General features: G+C 43.6%; 1 protein-coding gene and 1 long non-coding RNA gene across 3 annotated transcripts in view; one reads left to right on the plus strand and one right to left on the minus strand.

Moving 5' to 3' along the window:
• SLC24A3 (solute carrier family 24 member 3) overlaps positions 1–27,793 on the minus strand; it is a 481,544-nt gene that overhangs the window by 249,117 nt on the left and 204,634 nt on the right. The gene's annotated exons all lie outside the window — the stretch shown is intronic.
• Positions 19,236–20,332, plus strand: LOC112673516 (uncharacterized). The gene is made up of 2 exons (XR_003144843.3): positions 19,236–19,817; positions 19,945–20,332. It is a non-coding gene; the product is annotated as an uncharacterized LOC112673516 (long non-coding RNA).

Here is a 27,793-nt window from a genome sequence, read left to right on the forward strand (position 1 = left end):
CCTCATTGCTCCTCAGGTCTCCTGGGACATCTGGCAGTTTTTCATTTGATACCAGCAGCCAAGGACCTCCAACACTTGGTCAGGCTCTCAAAGGGCTCTGGTGGACAGCATGTTCCTCATGTGCATCAGCTCATTCTCTCTCCAAAGGGCTGGGCAGGGTGTGTGACACAAGGGCTCTATCCACAGCCCCTCTATGATGCCCTGCCGTCAGGCGGAACTTAAGTCTCCCAGTGGGTCCTCTCACGGAGGGTCAACTGCTATCCTCTGCTTATTTCTCAGTCCCCCCGAGTACCTCAATTCTTCCAGTTAAGCCTCCAGAGTATCCCACCTTTCTCAACATCCTCCCTGCCTCTCTAATGATATATCTCCCCACCACCTCACTTCTCTCCAAGACACACACACACACACACACACACACACACACACACACCCCTCAGGTCCCACATCAGCCACGTGCTTTCCATTTTTTAAACTTTGCCATTGGCAGTAGTAAATACAATTAAAACAGAAATACTGCTGGGAGCCTGATGGCCAGATAGTAGGCTCTGATGTGAACCTTTGATAAATTGTAACCCCCCCCCCCTTGGAAAATTCTAACCCTGTTCTTTAAAAAGTACACCATCTCTTCCCCTTGGCATCTCAACTGTTGGTTTGTGGTTGAAATAAACTATTGCACTTGTGGGATAAGCCCCGAGCGTCTTATCTCTCACACGCAATGCTTCCCCAGAGCAGAGCTGGCCTTCTTTGAATTATATTCTTGCACTGTGATGAGATGTGGTCTGGGTTCCTGAAAATAGCCACGCAGAGAATCCTGTCTTATGTGCACAGACTGAGGATGTCAGGAAAAGCAAATAAGAATGGAGAGGGAGGCTCTTAGTAAATCTTTACTTTACTGGGGCTGAAAGCCCATTTGAGCATTGCTAGGAAGGAAGAAAAAAAAAAAAACAAGCTGAAGTCTGACTTGCTTTTGGTGGTCTGAGATCTGAGATTCCCATTGCATGACAAAGACCATGTAGTCCACTCTTGTGACAAGTGTGCAGGGGAAGAGGAAAATAGCACCAGAAAGGGATGGAGTCACTAAGAGACAGTTGAAAGTCATTTATCAACAGCTGAAAATGCAACCTCCCCAGTGACCTTGAGAATCTCCCAACCCTACATGCATTTGCAGCCATCGTTCAAAATGTCTCATGCACAGGGAGCTGCTGGCCAACCTTTGATTTGCTCTTGCAAAAGCAGGATTAGCTCAAGTGACAAAATTCTCAAGTTTGCACAAGTGACCTCTCCACTGGGCTACACAGCCGAGCTGTGGAGACACAGAGCTGTCTCTACTCAGAGGGCCACAGAGGCTCAATACAACCGATGAATAGCTCAAGTAGACGCCCATTAACAATTTCAGGAAGCCCACCCGAGACATAAGACATTGAGCAAGGTCAGGGCAGCCATGCACAGTTGCACAGGGTGTGCAGTACTCAAAGGACCCTGGCTGAAGAAGCAACTGGGTGCCCTTGCCAAGCTGAGATGGAGGAAAGAGTATTTTTAAAAACGTGGTTTCTTATTCTTTTATTGTTTTTGTAAATGTCACTGAAGTATCACACACATTTAAGGAAAGTATGTAAATCGTAAGTTGCAGGTGTGAGGAATTTTTACAAACTGAACACACCCATGTAATCAGCACCCAGGTCAAGAAACAGAACACTAGCATGAACTCCAGAAATGACTTCCAAAAGGCATTTTCAAAAAAAGTTGAACCAAGGTGCCATTTGCTCACTATGCCAGTGACCACAAGGCTGTGACTAGAATAAAGGGGACCTTTTTCCTGTCTGCACAAATGTTTTCTATGGGCTAGTGGGGTCCCAAGAAAAGTGGTCACTAACCTCAGGAACTTAGCATCCGGTGAAGGGTGTGGGCACGTACAGAGATGACAATCTTCTGACACAGAACACGACAAGTGACAATGCACAGAGGGAGGGCTTCCCTCCTCTACCCACACTCCTCCTCTTTGCGTGCCCTCCATCTTCTCCTTCACTCCCCAGTAAGAGTCTTTATTGCTTATTACAGGGCTGGGGAGGTGGCATCAGAAGGGGGAGCAGATTGGCAGTTAGGGCAGAAAAAAGATGGACCAAGCACAGGGGATGCAGTCCTATCTGTTACTGAGAGTTGCCTTAAGTTTGGATGCCACCAGTTTACTGTTATCTGCATGTTGGGAGTGAATCCAGTCCATTGCTTAGTGGCAGGGATCCCCATCATGTCACGAAGCTTCATCATCTCTCCTGAGCCAGAGGAAAGGTTTGTGCTGCGATCACATTAACCTGGGGAGACACAGGTCCTCTGAACCACAACAGTGGTTCGTTTCCAACTGACACACACCTCTGCACCCTCTCCCCAGACTGTTTACACCTTGAGGCCTGGCCCCTGAGCTTTGTTCCTTGGGAAAAAGTGAGGACACTCAAGAGATAATGAATGAATGCATGAATATTAACGTTATTTAAAATAGAAAGGTATTTTGGGGCCCTTGGGTGGTTCAGTTGGTTAAGCATCTGATTCTTGATTTCGGTGCAGGTCATGATCTTAGGGTCATGAGATCGGGCCCTGCATTGGGCTCTGTGCTGAGTGTGGAGCCTGCTTGGGGTTCTCTCTCTCTCCCTCTCCCTCTGCCCCTAGTGCCCTCCTGATGCCTGCCCCCCTACCCCTTGCTCATGCATGCACTCTCTCTCTCTCAATAATAATAATAATAATAATAATAATAATAATAATAATGGCATTTAATTTCCCCTTATTTTCTACTTAATGTTTCTTTCCAATAAAGTTTCTTTTTTTAAATTTTATTTATTCATTCATGAGAGGCACAGAGAGAGACGTAGAGGCACAGGCAGAGGGAGAAGCAGGCTCCATGCAGGGAGCCCAATGTGGGATTTGATCCCAGATATTGGGATCACGCCCTAAACCAAAGGGAGACGCTCAACTGCTAAGCCACCCAGGCATCCCTCCAATAAAGTTTCAACACAGAGAGTATCTGCAATGTTCTGCAATGGGCAGTATCCAACCCAGGGCTCCCCACACAGGGGTGCTGAAGGATGGCTGTTCTACTGCACAAGCCCTGCCCAGAAAGTGTGGCTTTCCCTCCGTTAAGGAATTGGTGAATCACTACACCGTACACCTGACACTAAGATAACATTATGTGTTAACGGCATTGGAATTAAAATTAAAATAAAAAGTAAAGAATAAAATAAAATAGGATACTTAGAACTTAAAAAAAAGTAAAGATCAGAAGAGGAGAAATGATCTCTGGGCTTTCACTCTTGCTCCAAAACTAATAATTTATGGAGAATTTGCAAGGTGGCAAGACTGCACTGAGTTACTCTGCGTGGTTTATCTGATTGAATTCTTGACAACTGACTGTGTGATTGGCATAAGGGTCACTTCAAGGTGACATGCTGCCAGGTGATGAGGCCTAGATTGGACCCAAATGGGGTCTGAGTCCAAACAGCCTCACACCCCTATGACAGTGGGGGCCTCCTCCAATTACCTGTTAGCATAAACACAACCTTGACCCGGAGAACCATTAAAGGCTGCTTCTGGGGAGAAAGGGCAAATCATAACCTGTCTGATAGTGTGATTTCACAGAAGTTCGGAGTTGTGTGACAATCTGCAGGGGAAACGTGATGCGAGGGAGGTCTAGGCTCGCGTCCAGGATCTGCCACATATCTTCTCTGAAACCTAAGATTCTGTTTTCATGTTGGAAAATGTAGATTATAAAGACAATTTAGAAGAGACTATGCCAAGTAACCGTGTGTTATTTGTGCAAAATAAGCATCCAATATGTGGCCACTCTCAGTATGGATCCTGTTATTAGTAATGTGAAAATCATCTCACAACACTGAGTCTGGCACTGTGTCTAGCAGTGAGCCAAGGCTCTGGAGACTAGGTTCCAGCATCCTAGCCTGTGCAGGATTGGTGGTGACCTCAGACCCTGCATTTTGTGAGGTGGAGCTAACTAGTGCTGTGGACCTTGCCCAGGACTCAGAACCAGCCAGGGCAGGAGGAACTAAATGCACTGCCTAGTGCTGGGAGGAGGGGGGCTCATGTTGTGCATGGAAGTATGAAATTCTGGGCTTGGAAGGGACCCAAGAAATCATGTGTCCCTACCTCCCAAACCAAGATACATTCATTCATTTGCAAGCCTTTATTAAGTCCTCACTCTGTGCTAACCATTGGAGACGTGAGGTACATTAAATCTATTGCAGAAATTAAGTTCACTAAGGTGTCCCAAGGAAAACAACAACAAAGCTCTTTCAAAGGCATGCCAGGGATAAAGCGGACCATCCACCACTGGGGCTTCCTGGAGCAGCATCACTGAGAAATGTTCATCACCCCCAAGGGGTGTCTGAGTTCCTTCAAAACACCACCAGCAAATCATGTCCAGCATTGGCCCAAATACTTCCAGTGATATCGACCCTGCCATCTTCCTGTATCTGTATTTTAAAAAAAATGCAAAAAACGCTCATTATACAGAACAGAGCTCTGCCTCCCAGAACTTTACCTGTGTGGGCCCTGGACCTAATGCTCAGGGCTCTAAGAAATAGTCCACTGAGATTCTCATTCCTTCAAGCAGAGGGAGTACCACCCAAAATGCCCTTTCTCCAGACCAAACAGCACTAGGAATCCAGCCTTCAGGACAGGGCTTTGACACCCTGCCTGCCCCTCGCCTCTGAGCTCGCCCTTCACCTTTTGCCAGAGTATGGCACTGAGAGCAACCATGCATATCTCAGGGTGTCTATCTAGCATGGAGGAGAGCAGGATTACTCCACTCTGGCTCAGAAATCTAATCCTTTAGAGAGACATGAAATCTGAACAAGGCCGACATGGATCTGAATCTCATTAGCCCCATAGCAGCCATGTGACCTTGGGCAAATTAGCTGATCTCCTTGAGCCCTGTATTCTCGACCTGTAAAGTGGGGATGAGGAGACTTTCAACTCTGAGGGTGGCTGTGAAAATGAGATAATGTACACAAATGCTCAGTACAGTGCCTGCCACACAGACTTGACATAGCACTTGACAAACATTAGCTACTTAGTATATACAGGGTGGACCCAAGGAAGCTTAGGGCCATTTACAGGTGTGATGCTCTTCAGCCACACATTTTCCATCTCATACTTCTATGGAAAGGCTTTCACTGAACTAAGCACCAGACTTCAGATATTAATCTCCACCACATTTCATCTTTTAAGATATGCAGCCTTATTAAAGGCTCTCAGACCTTTTAAATCCTGCTTCTGCTCCCACATGATTGAAACAAGAGTTGGCTAAAATTGCAGCAAGACCCATGCCCATCCACTTCACCTTCAATGTGTGGCCACATAGCTGAGTTCTGGCCAATAATACACAGGCTAAAGTGAAATGCAACACTTCTAAGCCTGGCCCTTTCAAAACTCCCTTGTGGTCCTCCACCCTTTCTCCTTCCCCATCTGCCAGGTGGAGGGGAATACCTGAGGTCTCAGCAGATGGGGAGTTGAAGGCAGAGGTCCCTAGGTCTCTGAATCATTGTATGGAAGGGTGCCTGCTGGATACTGCATAGGATCTTGTCAGAGTAAGAAAAGACCTTCCATGGTGCTAAGCCACTGAAATTTGAGATCTTTCATATTACAGAAGCTACAATTATCTTATAGAATTCAACAAGGTATTTCTGCCCATAATTTCAGTTTTATGGGGTCCCTACATAGGTGTGCATGTTTTCAGGGCCCTCACCCAAGTCACAGGGAAAATGTGTAACAATGGAGCCCTATAGGGAACCACCAGGCTTGGCCCAGGGGGACCCACTTAATGACACAAGGTGGCACGAACTAGTAGCAGACACTGAGCACTGTGAGTGCACACAAGGCTTCAGATGTAGGCTTCATCCATGTATCCACCTGTTTGCCATGTGCTGTTAGAGCTGAACAGGATGGATTGAAAATTCACTAAATCCAGAGAGTTCCATGGACCTGTCTGAAGTCTGACAGCTGGTTAGTGGCTAAACTGACATCTTTTTGTGTTTTAGCCCAAGAATCTTCCCCATAGACAGACATTCTGGTAGGATGAGTCAAGGTCACTAAAGGATAGTTTCCCTTCCATTACTTGCTGCTTAAATGATTCATCCATGTCACCTGAATGCAGAGAATACGAGTAACTCCATCCTTTCCAGAGTGATGGCCTGGAACACTTGCCTCCAACAGAACACCCAAAGACAAGTCCCCTGGCAACAGGCCTTAGTCGGCAACCAAATCCAAGACCCGCCTGAAAGCAAACTGTGCACCAAGAATTGACATCTTTGTCCTTATTGCTAGGAAACGAGAACTTGGTAATTATATCACCCCTAACGAGAGACCTGCATTTCCAGACTTTTACATGTTTTTAAATCTGTAAATATTAGCTTTCCCATTGAAGCAGCTTACTTTCAATCTCCTGTGGTTTTCAGTGTTTAATTAAAAGGCTCCCAGCACTCATTGTATGCTGCCCTCTCAAAGTTGGCTCAAAATAAGTTTCCTCTCCTACCACAGCCTTCCCTTTGCTGAATGTTCTTAAGGGTTACTGGAGCCACACTCTCTGAGAGGCAGCATGGGGTCCTGACAGGTGAGTCAGAGTTCCGGTGCAGGCATCAGCCACTGCTGAGTGCGGAAGGCTGGCCAGCCCCATTTTCCACATCTTACAACTGTGAGAACCTTCTTCACAGTGTTCTTACAAGGATGGAACAAGATCCCAGGACATGGCACACGGCATATGCTCTTTTTTTTTTTCTTTTTATGTAATGACTAAAGAAGCTAAGCTTTAGCAAAAAGATATTTTACGAGAGGTTTTAATAGGTGGTGTCAGTGGATGACCCACACCCCCTCACTTGACCAATGCAGAGCACACCTGTCTAACTTCTTGTGCCTGCCAGCACCTACACCTTTGTGCCCAACTGCTCTTTCTGGTTGTCAGGGACAACTCTGTCCATGGCCAGAAGTTCCAGAGGCTAAATGGACCCCAGAGCCCCCCCTCACTCACTGGCTGATAGCAGTTGTGGTGAACATCTCACTTCCTCATCTCTCCTGTGTGCTCTGTGTTACCTCCTGTATGCCAGAAGGCCAGGGCTTCATTCACCAGTTACAACTTCCCTGATGATGTGTCCATTCCTTCCTTGTCTAACTCTGCTGCTCCACAAGCTACATGCCAAACACATGACTTATCCTTGAATCCTTGCCCCTGGCCCTGCTTCTAGAAGAACCCAAACTAAGATGGATGCATTGTGCATCAATACACATCTGTGCATTCCAGTCTAGAGAACTCATTATGAATCCTGCTTCTGCTATCTTCTGTCTTGACTGCTCTCCTTTCCAACACCATGTCTTACATTTGTTGATGTAAGACAAATCGAGGTTGTCATCTAAGTCAGTAAAAGTAACTTGGTTGGAAAGAAACTCATCACCTTCATGACAGTAGTTGTTTCTGGGAATGGTGGGTGGGGAGTAGATCAGGACTGGTAAAAAGGTCAAGACACCCAAATCACAGGTAGTGTTTTGTTAACTTTTATTAAAAAGAGAAAGAATGAAAGGTTACTGCCAAAGTCATTTCCAGTTGGTGATTACACAGAATATGTTAAATTATATTGGTGCTTTTCTATATTTTATAAGTGTTTCAAGTTAAAATGATAAAAAAATGTATCAAGATTTGTGAGATGCCACAAAAAGCAGTTCTTGGAGGGAATTTTATAGCATTGTGTGCATATACTAGAAAAGAAGAAAGATTCTAACTCAATCATCTAAGCTTCCACTTTAGGAAGCCAGAGAAGGAAAAACAGACTAAACCCAAAGTAAGCAGAAGGAAAGATATAATAAAATTAGAGCAGAAATAAACAGTAGAAAAAAGAAAACTAGAAAACAGTAGAGAAAAAACAATAAAACCAAAGCTGGTTCTTTGAAATGATCATTAAAATTGATGAAGCTCTAGCCAGATTTTCTCTAGAGAGAAAAGGCACAAATTACTAATATCAGAAAGAGGGGATCACCACTGATCTCAGGGACATAAAAGGATAATGAAGGGATATCATGAATAACCTTTACTTACAAATTGATAGCTCAGATAAAATCTGATAACTCAGGTAACTCAGGATCAATTTCTTGAATGATAAAATCTACCAAAACTCACATAAGGAGAACTAAACAATCTGAATAAGCCTGTATCTATTAAAGAAATTGAATCAATAATTAATAACCTTCTAAAAGATAAAGCTCCAGGATCAGGTTGGTTCGCTGGTGAATTATGCTAAATATTTCAGGAAGAAATTATACAAATTCTCCACCATCTCTTCCAGAAAATATAAGTACACCAAATACTTCCTACCTCATTCTGTAAGACCAGTATTACCTTACTACTAAGCCAAAGAAATTATATGAAGAGAAAACTACAGAGCATCTCTCATAACCTTTTTTAAAATTCTGAACAAAATACTAGCAAACCTCATCTAAAAATGTATAGAAAGAATTATACATTACAACCAAGTGGGATTTATTCTAGGTATGGAAGCCAGTTCAATATTTAAAAATCAACTACTGTAAACCATCATATCAACAGGCCAAGGAAGAAAAGTCATATGATCATTATTAATAAAAACAAAAAAAGCATTTGACTAAAACTAACATCCATTCATAGTGGGGAAAAAAATCCTCTTAGCAAATTAGGAATAGGGGAGAGCTTCCTCAACCTGGTAAAGAACGCCTACAAAAAGTCTAACATCATACTTAATGGTGAGGAAATAGGTGCTTTATTAACTCCTAGCATTCCTGGCCTTTCCTGGATATGGACTGAATCTGCTCTGTAGCCAGAGAAAACCATCTCACAAGTTAGAGTGGGTGGCAAGGGAGTATGGACAGAACACCCACAACTCCATGTCACATGGAGGATTTAACAGTAAGAGTAATGTTGAGAAACTAGGTGCTTTTCCCCTAAGATCAGGAACAAGGCAAGCATGTCCCCTCTCACCATTCAGATTCAACATACTGGAAGTCGAAATCAATGCAATAAGACAAGAAAAATAAATAAAAGGCATATAGACTGTGAAGGAAGAAATAAGCTGTCTTTTTTCAGAGATTAGATGTAAGAAATCCCAAAGATTCAAAACAAAAACAAAACTCCAAAAACTAATAAGTGATAATTGCAAGCTTGCAGGACACAAAGTTCATATTCAAAATCATATTGTTCTCCTAAATAGCATCAATAAACAATTGGAATTTGAAATTATAAACACAGTAACATTTATAGTAGTACCCAAAAAAGAGAACTACATAGGTATAAATCTAATAGAAAACATATGCAAGATCTATATGAAGAAAACTAGAACACTCTGACAAAGGAACTCAAAGAATTAAATAAGTGTAGAAATAATTCTATGTTGATGGATAGGAAGACTCAATATTAAGATGTCAGTTCTTTTCAATTTGATCTACAGATTCAATGCAACCCCAATCAAAATCCAAGCAAATAATTTTGCAAATATCAACAAAATGATTCCAATGTTTATATTGAGAGACAAAAGACCCAGAATAGTCAACTATTACTAGAAAAGAACAAAGACAGAAGATTGATACTACCTACTTCAACACTTACTAGAAAGCAATACTGATCAAGAAAGTGTGCTATTGAGGGAAGAACAAGCACATAGATTACTGGAACAGATTAGAAAATTCAGAAATAGACTCATGCAAATACAGTCGACTGATCTTTGATAAGGGAAACAAAGGCAATGTAATGGAGAAAGTTCTAGCAACAAAAAGTGCTAGAACTAGACATCCATCTGCAAAACAATGAATATAGACACTGACATTACACTTTTCACAAAAATTAACTCAAAAAGAATATCTAATAAACACAAAATGAAAAACTATAAAGCTTTCAGAAGATAACATAGGTGACCTTGGGTTGGGGTATAACTTTTTTGAAACAACACCAAAGGTATGATCCACGAAAGAAATAACTAATATGCCAGATTTCCTTAAAATTAAAAACTTCTGCTCAGCAAAAGATACTTTCAAGAGAATGCGACAAGCCAAGGACTGGGAGAAAATATCTGCAAAGGATTGTCTGATAAAAGACCGTTAGACAAAATATACAAAGAGCTCTTAAAACTCAACAATAAGAAAATGAACAACCTGATTAAAAGATGGGCAAGAGTCCTGGCTAGATACCTCACAAAAGAAGGCATACAAATGGCATATAAGAATATGAAAAGATGCTCAATATTATATGTCATTAAGGAAGTGAAAATTAAAACAACAAGAATACCACTATACACTTATTAGAATGGCCATACCTTTAGCATATAATCCAGTAGTAGTTACTTCTTAGTATTTATGGAACGAACTGAAAACTTAAATATCTACACATAAATGTTCTTAGCAGCTTTATCCTTAATTGTCAAAACTTGGAAGCAGCTAAGATTGTCTTCAGGAGGTGAATGGATAAACAAACTGTGGTACATCCATGCAATGGAATGTTATCCAGTGATAAAGACAAAAGACCATTAATTCTGTATCCTGCCATGTTGCTGAAATGCTGTATGACTCTAAAGGCAAGGGAAACAAAAGCAAAAATGAACTACTGGGACTTTATCAAGATAAAAAGCTGCACAACAAAGGAAACAAAACTAGTTAGTTTAGTTTTAGTTTTCTGACAAAACTAAAAGACAACCTACAGAATGAGAGAAGATATTTGCAAATGACATATCAGATAAGGGGATAGTATCCAAGATCTATAAAGAACTTACCAAAAAAATAATAAAGAACTTATCAAACTCAACACCCAAAAAACAAACAATTCAGTCAAAAAATGGGCAGAAAACATGAACAGACATTTCACCAAACAAGACTTAAACATGGCCAACAAGCACATGAAAAAATGCTCCGCATCACTTGCCATCAGGGAAATACACATCAAAACCACAATGAGATAACACTTCACACCAGTGAGAATAGCTAAAATAATCAAGATAGGAAACAACAGATGTTGGAGAGGATGTGGAGAAAGGGAACCCTCTTGCATTGTTGGTGGGGATGTGAACTGGTGCAGCCACTCTGGAAAATAGTGTGAAGATTCCTTAAGAAGTTAAAAATAGAGCTACCTTATAACCCAGCAATTGCACTACTCAGTATTTACCCCAGAGATACTGATGTAGTGAAAAGCCAAGAAACCTGCACCCCAATGTTTATAGCAGCAATGTCCACAATAGCCAAACTGTGGAAGGAGCCTTGGTGTCCTTCGACAAATGAATGTATACAGAAGATGTGGTTTATATATACAATGGAATATTACTCAGCCATTAGAAACGATGAATAGCCACTATTTGCTTCAACATGGATGGAACTGGAGGGTATTATGCTGAGTGAAATAAGGCAATCAGAGAAGGACCAACATCATATGGCTTCACTCATGTGGAATATAAGAAATACTGAAAGGGACCATAAGGGAAGGAGGGGAAACTGAGTGGGGAAAATTAGAGAGGGAGACAAACCATGAGAGACTCCTAACTCTGGGAAATGAATGGAGGGTTGCTGAAGGGGAGGTAGGCGGGGGGTTGGGGTGACTGGGTGACGGGCACTGAGGGGGGCACTTGACGGGATGAGCACTGGGTGTTATGCTATATGTTGACAAATTGAATTCCAATAAAAATAATTTAAAAACTAAAATAAATAAATTAATAAATTTAAAAAAATAATGAACTAATAAAAAAAAAAGAAATGAGCTATTGACAGAAAGACATGTAAGAACCCTTAAGCGCATATGGCTAAGTGAAAGAAGCCAATCTAAAAAGACTACTACATGTATGGTTCCAACTACATGGCATTCTAGAAGAAGTAAAACTATGGAGGCAGTAAACGCTCAGTGGTTCCCAGAGATTAGGGGGAGGGAGAGATAGAAGAGGCAAAGCACAAAGGATTTTTAGGTCAGGGAAACTATTCTGTAGGATACTTTGATGGTGGATACATGACACTATGCGTTCGACAAAACTCATAGACCTGCCCATCACCATGGGTGAACTCTAAACTACACATTAGCTAGTAATGTTGTATTAGTTATAACAAACGAACTACAGTGATGCAAGATGTTAACAGAGGGGGGAAACTGGAAGGTGGAAGTGAAGGGGTACCTGCTGTTTTCCACCCATTTTCTATAAACCTAAAGCTTTAAATTTAAAGGCTATTAAACTATCTTAAATAAGCATTAAGTAAATATGCTTATATATTACATGTGTACATATTTTAAATTTATAAATGTATTTGTATCTTCTGGGATCCTAAGAAATATGACCTGATAAAGTAGGGACTGTGAATTGAGTGAATCCACGTCAACTTCAGCCCTCCCTGACCCTGGCTCCTTGGCTTCTGGATGCACGGGGTCCCTCACTTGGAAACAAGAGTTGTTCATCTGCAGTAGGCTGTAAAGTTCCTATACTTGGCTGTGAGTCACTGACTGTCACTACTTCCGGTCTCCGGGTAGGGATGCCACGGCCCATGAAGGTGAAAAAACCAAGGTCACAATCTGTCAGCATCAGAGCTGAGATTAGAAGCAGGCTCCTACTGTGTGAGCTAAGGACAGCTCAGAAAGAGGTCAGCCTGGCTCAGTGGACAGCAGGAAGGCTAAGGCTTCCAACCCTGATTTCAAAATGGCCTGACCCAAGCATTATTGCACAGTCTGGTCTGAAATAGTGCTATAGGTATGCAACATGATGTCCAGCAGAGTCTCAGGATCCAGCCTACTTCCCACTTAGAGAGCCAGTGGCTTTGCTGTTAACACAACCACCTAATATCCCTGCCAGGCCCATCTGCTGAAATTCCTGTCTGAGTCCAGTGCTGGGCTGGTAATAGCGCCCTCCTCCCCAGGGGCCTTGGACTTCACCTTCTGTCCATCCTCCTCAATACCTGGCAGAGCTCTGGGCACCATCATCATTGTCTCCTACCTCTTCTGACACTGCTTCTTGAACCTGGACTTCTCTCTGGTTGTTGAAACTCAATTCATTTTTAACTTTTATTTATTTTTTATTTTTTTAAGATTTTATTTATTTATTCATGAGAGACAGAGAGAGAGAGGCAGAGACACAGGCAGAGGGAGAAGCAGGCTCCATGCAGGGAGCCTGATGTGGGACTCGATCCTGGGATTCCAGGATCACGCCCTGGGCCGAAGGCAGGCGCTAAACAGCTGAGCCACCCAGGGATTCCTTCAACTCATTTTTTAAAGAGTAACTCAGCCGGGCCTCTCCTCCTTTTTTCAAGTACATAGATCTCTTCTGCTTAGCACAATGTGGGAATGGCAACTGTGGCCACCATCTCTCTCTGGCCTCACAGTTTAGAAGCCAAGTTAGTGATACTGAAGACAGTTTGGCCCTCACTAAGCAACCTGTAGGGCTGGGTTATTATTTTCCTCGTATGGGCTATAGGACTTTGGAGGATTACCAGAATCAGAGATGTAACAGCTCCTTAGACTCTTATCCCTTTTCTCTCCACCCACCCCACCAGCTCCCTCCTAGATTACAGGCAAGAGCCTCAACACCTGACAAACAGTGCTCAGCAAGTGTAGGGGAGGCCAGGTGATCAGATGGCTCTGGTATGCTGAAAGTCAAGTATGGGGGATGATGTTGCTCTTAAATTTAAATGTGGTATTTCTGAGCTTTGAAATAAGTGAAATTTACCAGAACAGGAAGAAAATACAAATTCCAGAGTGATGTCTGACTTTAATGCTCAAGGATTCACATGTATTTTCGCAAAGATTATTGTCAACGTTAGGTCTGATTCTTTTCCCTGTACGTGAAAGAGAGAAATATAATAAATCCACAGGAATATGTACTTCTTCTTATGTAGGAATAAAACCTTTACATCTACCAATTAGATCCCAGCCACTAACATTACCCCCTTCAACGTCACCCCCTCCAATACACATCCACCCAACAGCTGGCTAAATGCAAAAACCAGTGCTACTTCAACCTGTCCCTCCCTTTCTGCCCCTCCCCCCCCAAGAAGGCAGCAACATTCACATGGAAAGGTCTCGTTCTTTGTCAACTCAGACACTCAGATCATGAGGCATTCTGTTTAATGAGTTTTGATTCATTCAGAGATCTCCGAACTTACGACACAGATCAAAAAAACTGGGCTCATTGCCTCTAAGTGAGCACTCCTCTCCACCATACAGATGTTCGTGTCTCCATCATGGCATCTACTCCTTAGGACCCCACAAGAATAATGATTAGTTGTGGCCAGAATTCACCAAAAACAAATCAGAACTCATTTCCTTCCAAGGACTTCCAAATTTCTCACATTCTTCCTTTTTGTTTGTCCGTAAATTATATCTACTTAAGTCAGAGCAGCTGGTGGATTTGATCGTGTCGTAAGTTCGGAGATCTCTGAATGAATCAAAACTCATTAAACAGAATTCCTCATGACCTGAGTGTATGAGTTGACAAAGAATGAGACCTTTCCATGTGAACGTCGCTGCATCTACGGTCATCAGCAGGCCTGACGGCCCATTAGCATACTGTGGCTTCCATTAGATCTGGGACCTTGTCCTGTGTCAAGAGAGGCATGTGATCCCACTGGGCAGCTGTCCCAGGTCTGAGGGTCAAGACTCACTCATCTTTCACTTTGAACGCCTGTAGGAGCATGGCACCAAATTTTTGCTCCTACATTGTTTCTTGTTTTTATTTAATTTGTTCTTCTGTAGAAAAAAAAAACACACACAAATAAAGCTATATGGGGAGAATAGCATAGCACCTCCCAAACAGGTAGATTTGGCTGGATTCTCCTTAGAGATGTACTCGTGAAACACTTATGAATGACTTATATCTCATGTAGTTCTGTACAGATTTTGTTGGCATATGGAACCTACTCCTTAGGTGATGTTGGCCTCATAAAACAAGTTTGGAAGTATTCCATCCCTTTCTATCTTTTGGAACAGCTTTAGCAGAGTCGGTATTGTTTCTTCTTTAAACGTTTGATAGAATTCCTCTGGGAAACCATCTGGCCCTGGACTTTTGTGTCTTGGAGGTTTTTGATGACTGCTTCAGTTTCCTCCCTGGTTATTGGCCTGTTCAGGTGTTCTATTGTTTCCTCTTCCAGTTTTGATAGTTTGTGGTTTTCCAGAAATGCGTCCATTTCTTCTAGATTGCCTAACTTATTGGCATATAGCTGCTCATTATATGTTTTCAAAACCATTTGTATTTCCTTGGTATTGGTAATCTCTCCTTTTTCATTCGTGATTTTATTAATTAGAGGCTTTTCTCTTGTTTTTAAGAAGGTTGACAAATGGTTTACCCATCTTATTAATTATTTCAAAGAGCGAACTCCTGGTTTTGTTGATCTGTTCTACAGTTTTTCTGGTCTCTATTTCATTGAGTTCTGCTCAAATCTTTATTAACTCTCTTCTTCTGCTGGGTGTAGGTTTTATTTGCTGTTCTTTCTCCAGTTCCTTTAGGTGCGAGGTTAGCTTGTGTATGTGAGTTTTTTCCAATTTTTTGAGGGATGCTTGTATTGCAATGTATTTCCCTCTTAGGACTGTTTTTGCTGTATCCCAAAGATTTTGAACGTTGTATCTTCATTCTCATTAGTTTGCATGAATCTTTTTAATTCTTCTCTAATTTCTTGGTTGATCCTTTCATCTTTTAGCAGGATGTTCTTTAACCTCCATGTGTTTGAATTTCTTCCAAATTTCTTCATGTGATGGAGTTCAAGTTGCAAAGCATTATGGCCTGGAAATATGCAGGGGACAATCCCAATCTTTTGGTATCTGTTGAGACCTGATTTGTGGCCCAGTATGTGGTCTATTCTGGAGAAAGTTCCATGTGCACTTGAGAAGAATGTGTATTCAGCTGCATTTGGATGTAAAGTTCTGTCAATATCTGTGAAATTCATCTGGTCCAGTGTATCATTTAAAGCTCTTGCTTCTTGGGAGATGTTGTACCTAGAATATCTGTCATTTGCAGAAAGTGCTGTGTTGAAGACTCCTAGTATTAGTGTGTTATTATCTAAGTATGTCTTTACTTTGGTTATTAATTTATTGATATACTTGGCAGCTCCCACATTCGGGGCATAAATATTCATGATTGTTAGGTCCTCTTGTTGGATAGATCCTTTAAGTGTGATATAGTGTCCCTCTTCATCTCTTACTAGAGTCTTTGGGATAAACTTATTTATCTGATATGAAGATGGCTACTCCTGCTTTCTTCTGAGGACCATTTGAATGGTAAATGGTTCTCCAACCTTCCATTTTCAGGGTCTAGGTGTCCTTAGATCTCGAATGAGTCTCTTGTAGACAACAAACAGATGGGTCTTGCTTTTTTATCCAGTCTGAAACCCTGCGTCTTTTGATGGGATCATTAAGCCCATTCATGTTCAGAGTTACTATTGAAAGATATGAATTTAGTGTCATCATATACCTATTCAGTCCCTGTTTTTGTGGATTCTTTGGGTTTCCTCTTTCTTTTACGGGGTCCCCCTTAATATTTCTTGCAGAGCTGGTTTGGTGGTCACATATTTTTTCAGTTTCTGCCTATCTTGGAAGCTCTTTATCTCTCCTTCTAATTCTGAATGAGAGCCTTGCTGGATAGAGTATTCTTGGCTGCATGTTCTTCTCATCTAGGACCCTGAATATATCCTGGCAGCCCTTTCTGGCCTGTCAGGTCTCTGTGGAGAGGTCTGCTGTTAATCTAATATTTCTCCCCATATAAGTTAGGGATCTCTTGTCTCTTGCTGCTTCAAGGATTTTCTCCTTATCTTTGGAATTTGCAAGTTTCACTATTAAATGTCGAGGTGTTGAATGGTTTTTATTGATTTTAGGGGAGGACCTCTCTATCTCCTGGATCTGAATGCCTGTTTCCTGTTTCCCTCCCCAAATTAGGTTAGTTCTCAGTTATGATTTGTTCAAATATGCTTTCTGGTCCTCTGTCCCTCTCGGCCCCCCTGGAACCCCAATTAAACATAGATTTTTCCTTCTGAGGCTGTCATTTATTTCCCTTAACCTTTCCTCATGGTCTTTTAATTGTTTTTCTCTTTTTTCCTCAGCTTCTTTCCTTACAATCAACTTGTCTTCTATGTCACTCTTTCTTCTACCTCATTAACCCTTGTCATTAGGACCTCCAGTTTGGATTGCATTGCATTTAATTGATTTTTAATTTCGGCCTGATTAGATCTAAATTCTGCAGTCATGAAGTCTCTTGAATCCTTTATGCTCTTATCCAGGGCCACCAGTAGCTTTATAATGGTGCTTCTGAATTGGCTTTCTGACAGGAATTGTAATCCAAATTCTGTAACTCTGTGGCAGTGAGTACTGTTTCTGATTCTTTCTTTTGTGGTGAGTTCTTGTTTCTAGTCATTTTACTCAGTGCAGAGTGGCTAAACAGTACTTGTTAGAAGTGCAAACTCCTCTCTGTAGCATCCGGCTGTTCTCTCTTTAAATCTCAGGTTGAATTTGTAGGTTTTCAAAATGATTTGAAAGTTATCTAGGTAAGTTGGTGGGGACAGGTGTCTTGGGGATCCTACTCCTCTGCCATCTTGCCCTGCTCCCGAAGGTCTTTTAAAAGTTCAAGTTATCCTACCTGAAAGTGGTGAAAGCCACTTCTCCCAACTGCCAGATGCCTTTTGTGTGCTCAAAAGCCGGCATTTTCCTTTCATAGCAGAGGGCTTGGTGCCCAGACAGTGGGGACTCACCAAGCTCAACTGACTTCTTTTTCTCAATGATCATTTCACGTTTTGAAAACAAGGAGCCACTGGGTTCAACCTTGAAGCGAGGAGACTGCTCAGGGCACCAGTGCCAGAACCTTTCAGGGGAATCTCCACTGGGTGGTTTGGGAGTTCGACGTGTGCCCTGAAAACACAGCAGGTCCCTGGGTGGGCTCATTAACGTGCCTTCATTGTCGTGTGTTGAAGTGGCTGTGAGGAATTTTCTGGAATCATTATGTGAGCGCAAGCATGGCCAACAGCTACACCCCAAAAGCAGTGGAAGGCAGGCAGAGGAGAGTGGAGACAGAAGAGAGCCCACAACACACAAAGCATCATGGTCCACCTGGCATCTGTCAGCCAGTTGAAAACCCATTTCTAGTCACCCCAACCATGGAGCTGGGGTCACACTGTCATAACCCAGGTGCCCACTAGAATCATCATCTTAGACATTCACGTTCATAGATAACCTCTCAACCCACATGAAAAGGCATCATATTGGCCCAGTCCCTTCTTGCTTCCTGCTGACTTCTGACTCTCAGGCTCTCCTCTCTTCCCTCTATGTATTGGCACAGCCCATTTGCTTCTGATCACCTCCGTAAAACCACCATTCATACAAGGACAATATTCCTCTAATATTTATTGAATGCCTACTGATTGCCAAGTATTGGCAATATACAAGGGAGCTAACAGACACAGTCCACAGACATGGAACAAATAAAGAAATAATTCAATAAATGATTAAAATTTATTTGAAGTGCTTTGAAGGAAAGAAGGATCTATGGAAGAGAAGGAAAAAGAGGGACTTCACTTTTCTCAAGGGCTCAAGATTGACCTCTCAGAGGAAATAATTCTTAAACTGGGATCTGAAGGGTGAAAAAAGAGGCAGCTACAGTTAGTGTGAAAATGTGAGCATTATGAAAGAAGAGACATCATGGGCAAAGGTCCTGTGGTGAGTAGGCTCAGCTAGTTTGAGCAGCAGAGGAAGACTAGTAGAGCTGGAGTATATGAGCCAACCCCTCCTCCGTGCTTCCCAATCACCCCTCACACACACCTTCTCTCCCTCTTCCTCTTTCTGAAGGTCCCCAATATCTCACTTCCAAAACTTCTGCTGCAGAGTGGCAGAGGGCTATGCCCTCAGTTGGTTTCATTCTAATACACCCTATGAGGACTGTTTCTATATCTGCTACTCACGTTGTTATTCTGTCTACCCATCTCTTTGTTCTGTCTTTTGGAACTTTACCTCTTTCTTCTCAGGGGACATCTCATCCCTCACCCCTCCTCTAATCCTGCCAGCCAAAAAAGGGGGCTGCTATCTTCTGATGTGACCCCACTCTTCTGGCTGCAGTGATTGGTCAAAGGTGGGAATGTGGTCTGTGCTGGACCAAAAATACACCCTCGCTTCACTGGCTACTGTGACTGCTGTAACCAATCAGTGCCCTTTCTTGGGGTTCTCCTAACTGCAGCCAAGAAGAGGGTCCCTTTCTAGAGGCTGGGAGAATTGCAGGGGAGAATGAGGCCAGTACAATGAGAGGTGTGGCCATCCGATCATGCAGGGGCCTTTGCTGCAGCAGCTGACCACTGGCCACAAAGTTCCTGACAGCAGGGCCTCCCATCCAAGCGAGCACATGGATTTTCTTTCCCCATGGAGAGTAGGCATTCTCTCCCATGTGTGTGGGAGGCTCAGAGATCCTGATGAGAGAAAGAGAGTCATGCGCCACAGTGCCAAGAGCAGAAGCTGAAGTTCTGCTTGGGCCGTTAGTCTGGGCTCTTAGACAAGAAATCAGAGGAGACCCCTCACAACCTCTGAAGAGTCTCAGGTCAAACAGAAGACCCATTAGAAGCTCAAGTGCAAATCCATGTCTGCAGCTTCCTTTCCCCAGCTGTATAACTGAGGCCAGGCACTGAGCCTCTCTGGGCCTCAATTTCCTTATCTGGGCAGATACAAGTGCTATGGTGTCAGCATATGATGTCATAATGCGCACTTCATATAGAGTATGTGGGCTGAGTGAGTGGATGTGTGTTGTGTTCTCGGACTGAGGAAGACCTCGGACCTCCTTACCAAGCACCAGTCGGCATCTATAGGAAGGAGATCTTATATCCGAGTATGTCACTTGATACGGGGGGTTTTAGGTGATCAAAATGAATATCCAGGTCATCTTTCCATTCATTCCTGGAACTGGGACGGACAACCATTACAGTGTGGTAAAATAAAACTTCTCGCTATTCTAGGTTTCTCCTGTAGCCACTGACTGTTGCAGACAGAAGACATCCTACGGATAAAGAAAGCTGTCACAGACTTTCATGGGACACCTGAGAAAATTGCAGTCACCTCCGGCCCATGCCTGTCAGGAGCTAGTGCGGCCTACAACTGGGTCACCCTGTGCCTGGCCAGATAGCTGTGTAACCCCAGAGTACTCTGGGCACTACTAACTGCCCTGAAATGCCCCAATGGAACCAGCAGCCATCTGTGAATGCCGCACCTAGCCAAGTAGATCATGCTGGGTTCCTGATATCTTTAGCAGGCAGATCCATCTCCTCCCAACATATTCCACCTTGAAATTGTACTGACTGCGATAGCATGGAATATAAATGGTGACAATAAATATCTTTTTTTAAAGATTTATTTATTCATGAGAGAGACAGAGAGATGCAGAGACACAGGCAGAGGGAGAAGCAGGCCCCCTTGTGGGAGCACAATGTGGGACTCCATCCCAGGACCCCAGGATCACAATCTGAGCTGAAGGCAGGCGCCCAACTGCTGAGCCACCCAGGCATCCCTAAATATCTTTTTTTATTAAAATACATTTGGTATGTTGGTTGGGCTGGAAATGTTAAAAATATACAAAACAGTAAGTCTACACCATGGTAGGGCCTTCACCAACAGCATCATCTGACCTGCCTGTGAAGTTACAGGGTAGGTGCTGTTACGTTTATTTTGCACAGGAGGAAATTCAGGTACAAGGGGATTGAGTAATGGGCCTAAATTTGTCCAGCTGCTAAGCAGCTCAGCCAGGGTTTGCATCTGGGCTTGTTGGACTTAGAAGTCTGTTATCTCTCGATTACAGACTATCCCAAATAGAGAGGGCAGCATCTTGTAATCACTTTTTGGCAAAAATCCAATAGCAGAGTAACTGGATCAGTTGCTCAAATAGCACCTGCTGGAAGATATGCAAGCATCCCCGGAGCTCCATGGCCACACAAAGGAAAGGGGACTCCTGGCCTGGGGGCTGGTGGTTATACAGCTTCCATAAGCAGTGCAATCCCCAGTCGGCAAGAAGGAAAGGGGTTCCTAGGAACCCCTGGGGGTTGCGTGGTCAGCATATTCCCTCCCCTGCATCCAGGACTCTCTAATTAGGCATGAGACGAGTTCCATTTTTCTTAGAAAAAAGAAAAAGGGCGTGTTCCTCGCTTTCCTAGCTGTAAGGCTGTAAAAGCCCTTCCTACTGTAATTAGCCAAGAACAAATAACCACCAAGAGGCAGCTGTGCAAGCCGCTGAAGGCAGGTGAAGAGAGAAGGGTAGATACTGTGGCTACACTGCAGGAATTACCAACAGCTCACCTTCCCATCTTTCTAAGCAAATAGCAAGGTCTCCAAAACAAGGTCATTAGTCCACAATGCTAATGGTCCAGGCTGCAGTTCTACAAAACTCTCCAACTTATCCACCAACCAGAAATATTATTCCTGCAGTGTAAATTTTCCTGGGCTGAGGCCATCTGAAAAAAAAAATCTTCAAATTTGTTCTCATCGTGCCCTCAAACTCAGAGCTGGGCTCCCTTTTGTCTCCAGGCTTGCTTAGCTGCCCGCTTCTCTGGACAGAGCCTTCCAGAGCCTCTCGACTTAGTGACCAGCAGGGGCTGGTGCACACTCAGGCCATGGACTTCCATGGGAGAATAAGGTTCTTTGATTTCTCGGTTTTAATATCCAAGATTTCCCTCATATGAGAGTTTCTGTGAGCACAGATGCAGCCCTAAATCTTTACTTGTCTTGTTTAATAAACCACAGGATTTTCAGATTGGAGATGAGCATTAATCATGTCTTCTATTTTCTAAATTCTAATGGTTTGATATCTGGGGCCCCACTGACCCTGGAGGGACTACCTCTCTCAGGGGAAGCCAATTCCTTGAGTAAACACATGAATGATGAATAGTAAATAAGGAATGTACTTTTCAAGTGTAAACCAGTCAATCCAAAGCCTACCTCCTTTACTATGCTGTCACACTCTGGGCCACTGTCCACCTGCACTAATCTGGGACCCAGGGCCAGGCACAAAACAACTTAGGGCAGCCCCTATTCCCCAGGATCTACTGATTCTACTGCTTCTACTGAATCTACTGATTCTACTGCTATACTGAAATTATCCACACTAGCAAATCCTAAACGTGCTTACCCTACCTTACCCATTCCTTCCATTGAAACCACAATAAAGGCTTTGCCCCCAGGTGTGCCCTTGCCCTCTGATTCTCCAGCATCCCTGGTGCCTCCCCAGATGGTCCTGCACAGTGTGGAATGCCCCCTTCTCTCAGAACTGTGAGGAATGAGCCTTTCCAATGGCAGTCGCTTCTAATCTGCTGGCCCTGCCCTACATCACATTTTTCTCTGAACAGATTATATTTTAAACCAAGATGGGAATTTCTATGAAGTCATTCTCACCAAGCTCCAAGCCCATGTCCTACAAGAGGAGAAAAAAATTGGGTGGCCTCATCATGCTTTTCGAAGACAAAAACCCTCCAGTTGTGACTGAAAAAAGAAAAAAGAAAAAAGAATCAAAGATAATGAAGATGCAAGTCTAATACTCTGCATATTGGAGGAAATTTACCCAATGTGACCTAAGTTTAGTCACTGCTTGATTCAAACAAAAAATTCTTGGTGCATTTTCCCCATGGAACATTCATTAAAACTACTGCAAGCATGATTTCTGAGGATCTGGATTTTTTGACCTCATTAGTTTGTGGAAGAGCTCCCTGGGATTTGACCCAGTTTCAACTCCCAAGGTCTGAATATAAAATGTAAATGTTTTCTGTATAAGGATCTGGTCATGTGTCATTAGTCTACTAATAAAATGTGGGGCCCTATTGTCCCACACAGAACTTGAAATGTGCCATGTGATGTACCATCAGGAAAGCACACATTCCATTAAATCCCGAGCAGGAGCACCTCCCAGAAAGATAGCTACTCACACCGGATAAGATATCTGTATCTCCACTGGAACTAGCTGAAGAATGGTACTATACCCCTTCTAAAATTACTGAAGCTGCAGAGAGTGACAGCCGTTACTTTTCATCACGGAAAGCTTCAACTTCCACGTGGATTTAAGTGCTCATAATTTATGGCACTAAATCGATGCTGAAGATGCTTTGGTGAAGGCACATTAAATAAGGCATCTGGCTACTAGGAGTTAGCAGATCATTCCCCTCAGTAGCTGAGGCCACACAGCCAAGAAGGTACACACCCTGTACCCCAGGCAAACCAGAAACCCCAGCTCCCAGATGAAAACTTCCTTTCATGTTTATTGTTGATTTATCACTTCACTTATGAACATCTTGCGGCTTGAGATATGTGTGTAGTGCTGGAATTAGACCTTCACTTGGAATTCTCATGGATTATTTGCCTCTACTTGAATTCCTGCAGGCAGTGAGAAAAAGTTCTACAGGTTACTTTAAAAATGGTCACGGAAAAAGAACCACCAAAGACTAGGAAATATTCAGGCATTTTTTCTTGTCTTTTATGATTGATTTGGTATTTTTTAATTCTGAGATTTTACATTGTTTATTAGGACAATCATTAAAATTACATATAAACCTCTCCAATTTCATAAAAATGATGTCAGGTGACTACCAATCTTCTTAGGATATCAGCTTGGGGGTTAGCTTTTGCTACAGGCTGTGTTTATATGGTTGTACTCCATGTGAGGACCCTACCTCCTGTCACCATACCAGCATGAGGGGAGTGGGGTTATTGGGAAGTTAGAATGACAAAGTATCTCCCCTCAGACAGGGTCACTCAACCTACCTCAAACCTGATTTTTAAAGACCCTAAAATGAAATGATTCTATAACCCTGTGCAATGTTGAAAGTTCCCTTCACTGTCCAGAAAGACCTCTCTATTTCCAACCCAGGAATTCTCTTGTGCAGTTGAAGGCCTGGCATTCCTTGGTGCTGATAACAGGGGTTCCTCTATGTTTCCAAGCTGGACATGCAGAGAAAACCCTTTGAACTCAGAAACCTTATTAGCAAAGGACTATTGGGCTAAATACATCATTATTTTAAAAGGGAACCTATTTCTTGAACTGTTGATTTTCTGTTTCAAATCAGTACAAAAGAGAGTCAGGTCACTGCTTCTGACTTGGTGCAAAGTTTCTATCAACTTCTTTCCCTGTCTCTCTGTTGTCATGCACCTGACACAACTCACCCACTGACCACAGGTTGATGGGATCCATGGCCACGTCAGTGGAGATACCAAGGTGGGCCCAACTCCAGGAGGTGTGGGACTTCCCTAAAGGCCAGCCATGGCTCGGTGATTCTGTGACAGTTCTACAGAACCTTCCCTAGGGCGCACGGCCATCCCACAGGACACTTCTATACAACCTTCCCTCCCCTTTCCACCTTCCTTACAGGCACTTCCCTAGGAAAGTTCTTACAGGTTTCATCCCATCCTGGCATCTGCTTCTCAGAGGCTCTCCATGATGACCTTGGGGTGTGTGATGGAGGCTGAGCCAAGGGTACTCCCACAGCCTCACCAGACTCATGTCAACATTCTCTTCCCATTAATTAACTGGTCAATTCAAACTTGCGCAGGTGTATCAAGGCTGTGTTCCACTCCACCCCAGAGTCCAAAGTACTCCTTGTTCATGCCTAGCAGAAGTACAAGACTGGCCTGAGGTCCTGAGGGCAGGCAGAGGATGAGAGGACACAATCCAGTGGAGAGCCCACCCCTGGATCAAGGGTGAAGATAACCACAGAGGGCAAGATTCAAAACAGGAAGAATGGGGCAGGGTGTGATTGTGCCTGTGTGAGTGCGTGTGCATGTGTGCACATGATTGTGTGTCTGTGTGTATATGTGCATGAGTGTGTGTGTACGTATAAAGTCTGTGTGTGCCTGTGCCCATGTGATAGTGGGCATGTATCTGTGTGTGTGTGCATCTTTACGCAAGTGTGTCTCTCTGTGTATGTGTGCATGGCTGCATGTGTGTGGTAATGTGTGTGCCTGTGTATACCTGTGAGTGCACGTGTACATGTACTCAGGCATGCATGACTGCGTAGGTGTGCATGTGTGTGGCTGTGCATGTGGCTGTGTGTGTGTGAGAACATGTGTGTGTCTGTGCATGTGTACACATGTGCTGGCATATATGTGTGCAGTCACAGGCCAGGGCAGGGGCATCTCCAGGGAGCAGGGCTGCTACCAAGGATCAGCCGCATTTTTCTGCACTATTTTCCCCATTAGCTCTCTCCCTGAAGGCTGCAGAAATCCTGGAGTATGGGTCCTGTTTTTCATTTCCACACAAATCAATTGGGAAAATGGCCTGTCCCTCTTCTCCCCTTTCCCTCACCCCTTCCTCCTCCCTTCCCTCCCTCTCTGCTCTTCCTCCTTCTCACCCAATTTCCCTCTCAGCTCCTATTTCCTTTCTTTGGCTTCCAGGTTCTTGGTCAGACTAGAGGTAGCACCTGCCTGAACAGAGGACCAGAGGAGAACCCCCTCTAGACTTCCTTCTTTGCTTTAAAGAGGAAGGAAAACTTGTCTTCTCAGTGAGCCCAGAAAACAAACAAGGGTATCTGTGGCATATCCCTATAAAACCCAGGCCAGCAGACGCTACAGCTCTAGGACTTAAACCCAGAAATGGTCTTTACCCAGCAAGAGCCACAGGGACTCTTAGCTCAATGAAAAGGCTGGGGGTGGGGGGAGGAGATTAAGAGAGGTTCAGGAAGGGAAGGGTGGGGGAGTAGTGGGGTTGGGGAGAGTAAGGAGGAAGGGGCAGGAAGGAGAGGGCACCTGGGGAAGGTGAAAGAGACCAAACAGAGCCCATCCCCATCCCCCAGCCTGCCTCCCTCCCTGGGACCTCAGACCCCCAGGCACCCCAGAAGTGCCTTCCAGCAGCCAGAAGCAGCAAGCTGCCCTCCTATTTAATCCACTCCCTCTAAACTGTGTGGACAGGCTTTCCCTGCTGCAGTTCTGGATTAAAGATGAGATTATTGGGAGGAAATTCTCCCTGCTTTAGGGTGACATAACTTCAAATCAGATGGCGGGCTCATAATCAGCCACATGGAGGATGCCTTTTATGGGCCAGCCAGGAATGAGGATGGAGTAATCGCCCTGCCGCTCTCCTGTGACAGTTTACTTATGAGCCCCTGGGATGCACCCCACCCCACCCTGGCACATTACTTATTCACCAGGTTGGGAGGGCTTCAAAGAAGCCCTCGATGAACCTCACTGTCAAGTAAAGGGGTCAGTCGATTAAAATGACACAGTAAATTTGAGTCCAATTTCCCATCGTCTTCCACACAAACATGTGGCTGCATCCTGGACCCAAGAAAGAACAGCATCTACTGAACAGGGGGGCAGGAGGCAGGGAAGAGAGTAGTTGAGATGCCATGTGTGTATTTATTACCTTTGCATTTATTTACATGGTACTCCTGCGGTTTATTTCATAGATTATTTTCAACCATAAAAATGAGTTCAGCATTGCGCTGCAGTATTGATTGACTAACCCTGAACCATGTGTGTCATTCCCTTTCTCCAGAAATCATTAGGTTAAATCATTGGAAACTGGCCTTTCTGCATGTTAAAAGTGGTCAAATGCCAGCAGCTTCCAACCAGCCCTCTGCATCCATCAGCCTCTTGATTTTTTTCTTAAGGATAATAGAGATAAAGGTGAGGACAGTGGGGGGACAGCTGAGCTGTTAGCTTTTGTCCATGTGGTTCACACACTTCCTACAATGGGAAACCTTCAGAGAAATGAAACTCTGGCCGCTGATAACTGCAGCTCACGTCAGGGTGGGGAGGTAGGGGGGGATTATTTCAGATTTTTAAAGAACAGTATTCTATTTCCTTTTAAAGTTCTTAGGGGCAGAGAGAGGTTAAAAAGAAATCCCTAAAGGAGAAGGAGGAACTTGAAGATGGAAAGAACACGTCCCACGTTTGCTACAGCTGAGAAAAGTCACAACTGGAATACCATAACTTGTCTATTACACATCCAAAATATCCCCAAACTGCAGGCAACGGCATTCTGTGTATGTAGACCACGCTGCTTATATAAAGCCCTTCCACAGTTACCACCTGGGCAAGGCAGGTCATAGCTCCATTTGTAGGGAGGAGACGGGAAGATAAGCAATTTCTAACCTGTCCAAGTCCCTGTGGTCCAGAAGTGATAGAATCTGGGGTGGATAAGAACTCAGAACCCCAATCCGTGGCACCTTCTCTTCTGCCTCCCAGTAACAATGAGGGCTTGCCCATGCCATCCCTACCCACTCAAAGGAGAGAATTCATACCAGTAATTAATCAGTTGCATTGTAGGTTTTATCAGTTTGAGGAAAAAGAACATTTCCAGGGATGCCTGGGTGGCTCAGTGGTTGAGCACCTGCCTTTGGCTCAGGTCATGATCCCGGAGTCCTGGGATCAAGTCCCACATTAGGCTCTCTGCATGGAGCCTGCATCTCCCTCTACCTGTGTCTTTGTCTCTCTCTGTGTGTCTCTCATGAATAAATAAATAAAAATTAAAAAAAAAAAAAACATTTCCAGAAGCCACACTTGCTCCACATCCTCGCTCTCAATGTGACTCTCTCACCCCTTGCTAATAGTGCCACGAACACTAGTCGGGCATTTATGTTCAAGAAGTCTCTCAGAGTCTCGTGACTCCTATTTAACACACTGTATTAAGACTATTACAGACTGGGGAGCTGTGTCCAAGCCCAATGGATGTTCAAGCCAGCAAACAAAGGAGAATGACTGGATTTTATGGATGTGAAAAGACTTATTAGAAGCAAACCGGAAGGGAACAGAGGTGGCCACTGGCAGCCAAACCTGGAAGGAGCAAACAGAAACTACAGTAATTACAACCAGGCTGGGCTAAGGCTTATATGAATT

Source organism: Canis lupus, chromosome 24 (genome assembly GCF_003254725.2).
Source record: "Canis lupus dingo isolate Sandy chromosome 24, ASM325472v2, whole genome shotgun sequence".
Lineage (NCBI taxonomy): Eukaryota > Metazoa > Chordata > Mammalia > Carnivora > Canidae > Canis > Canis lupus.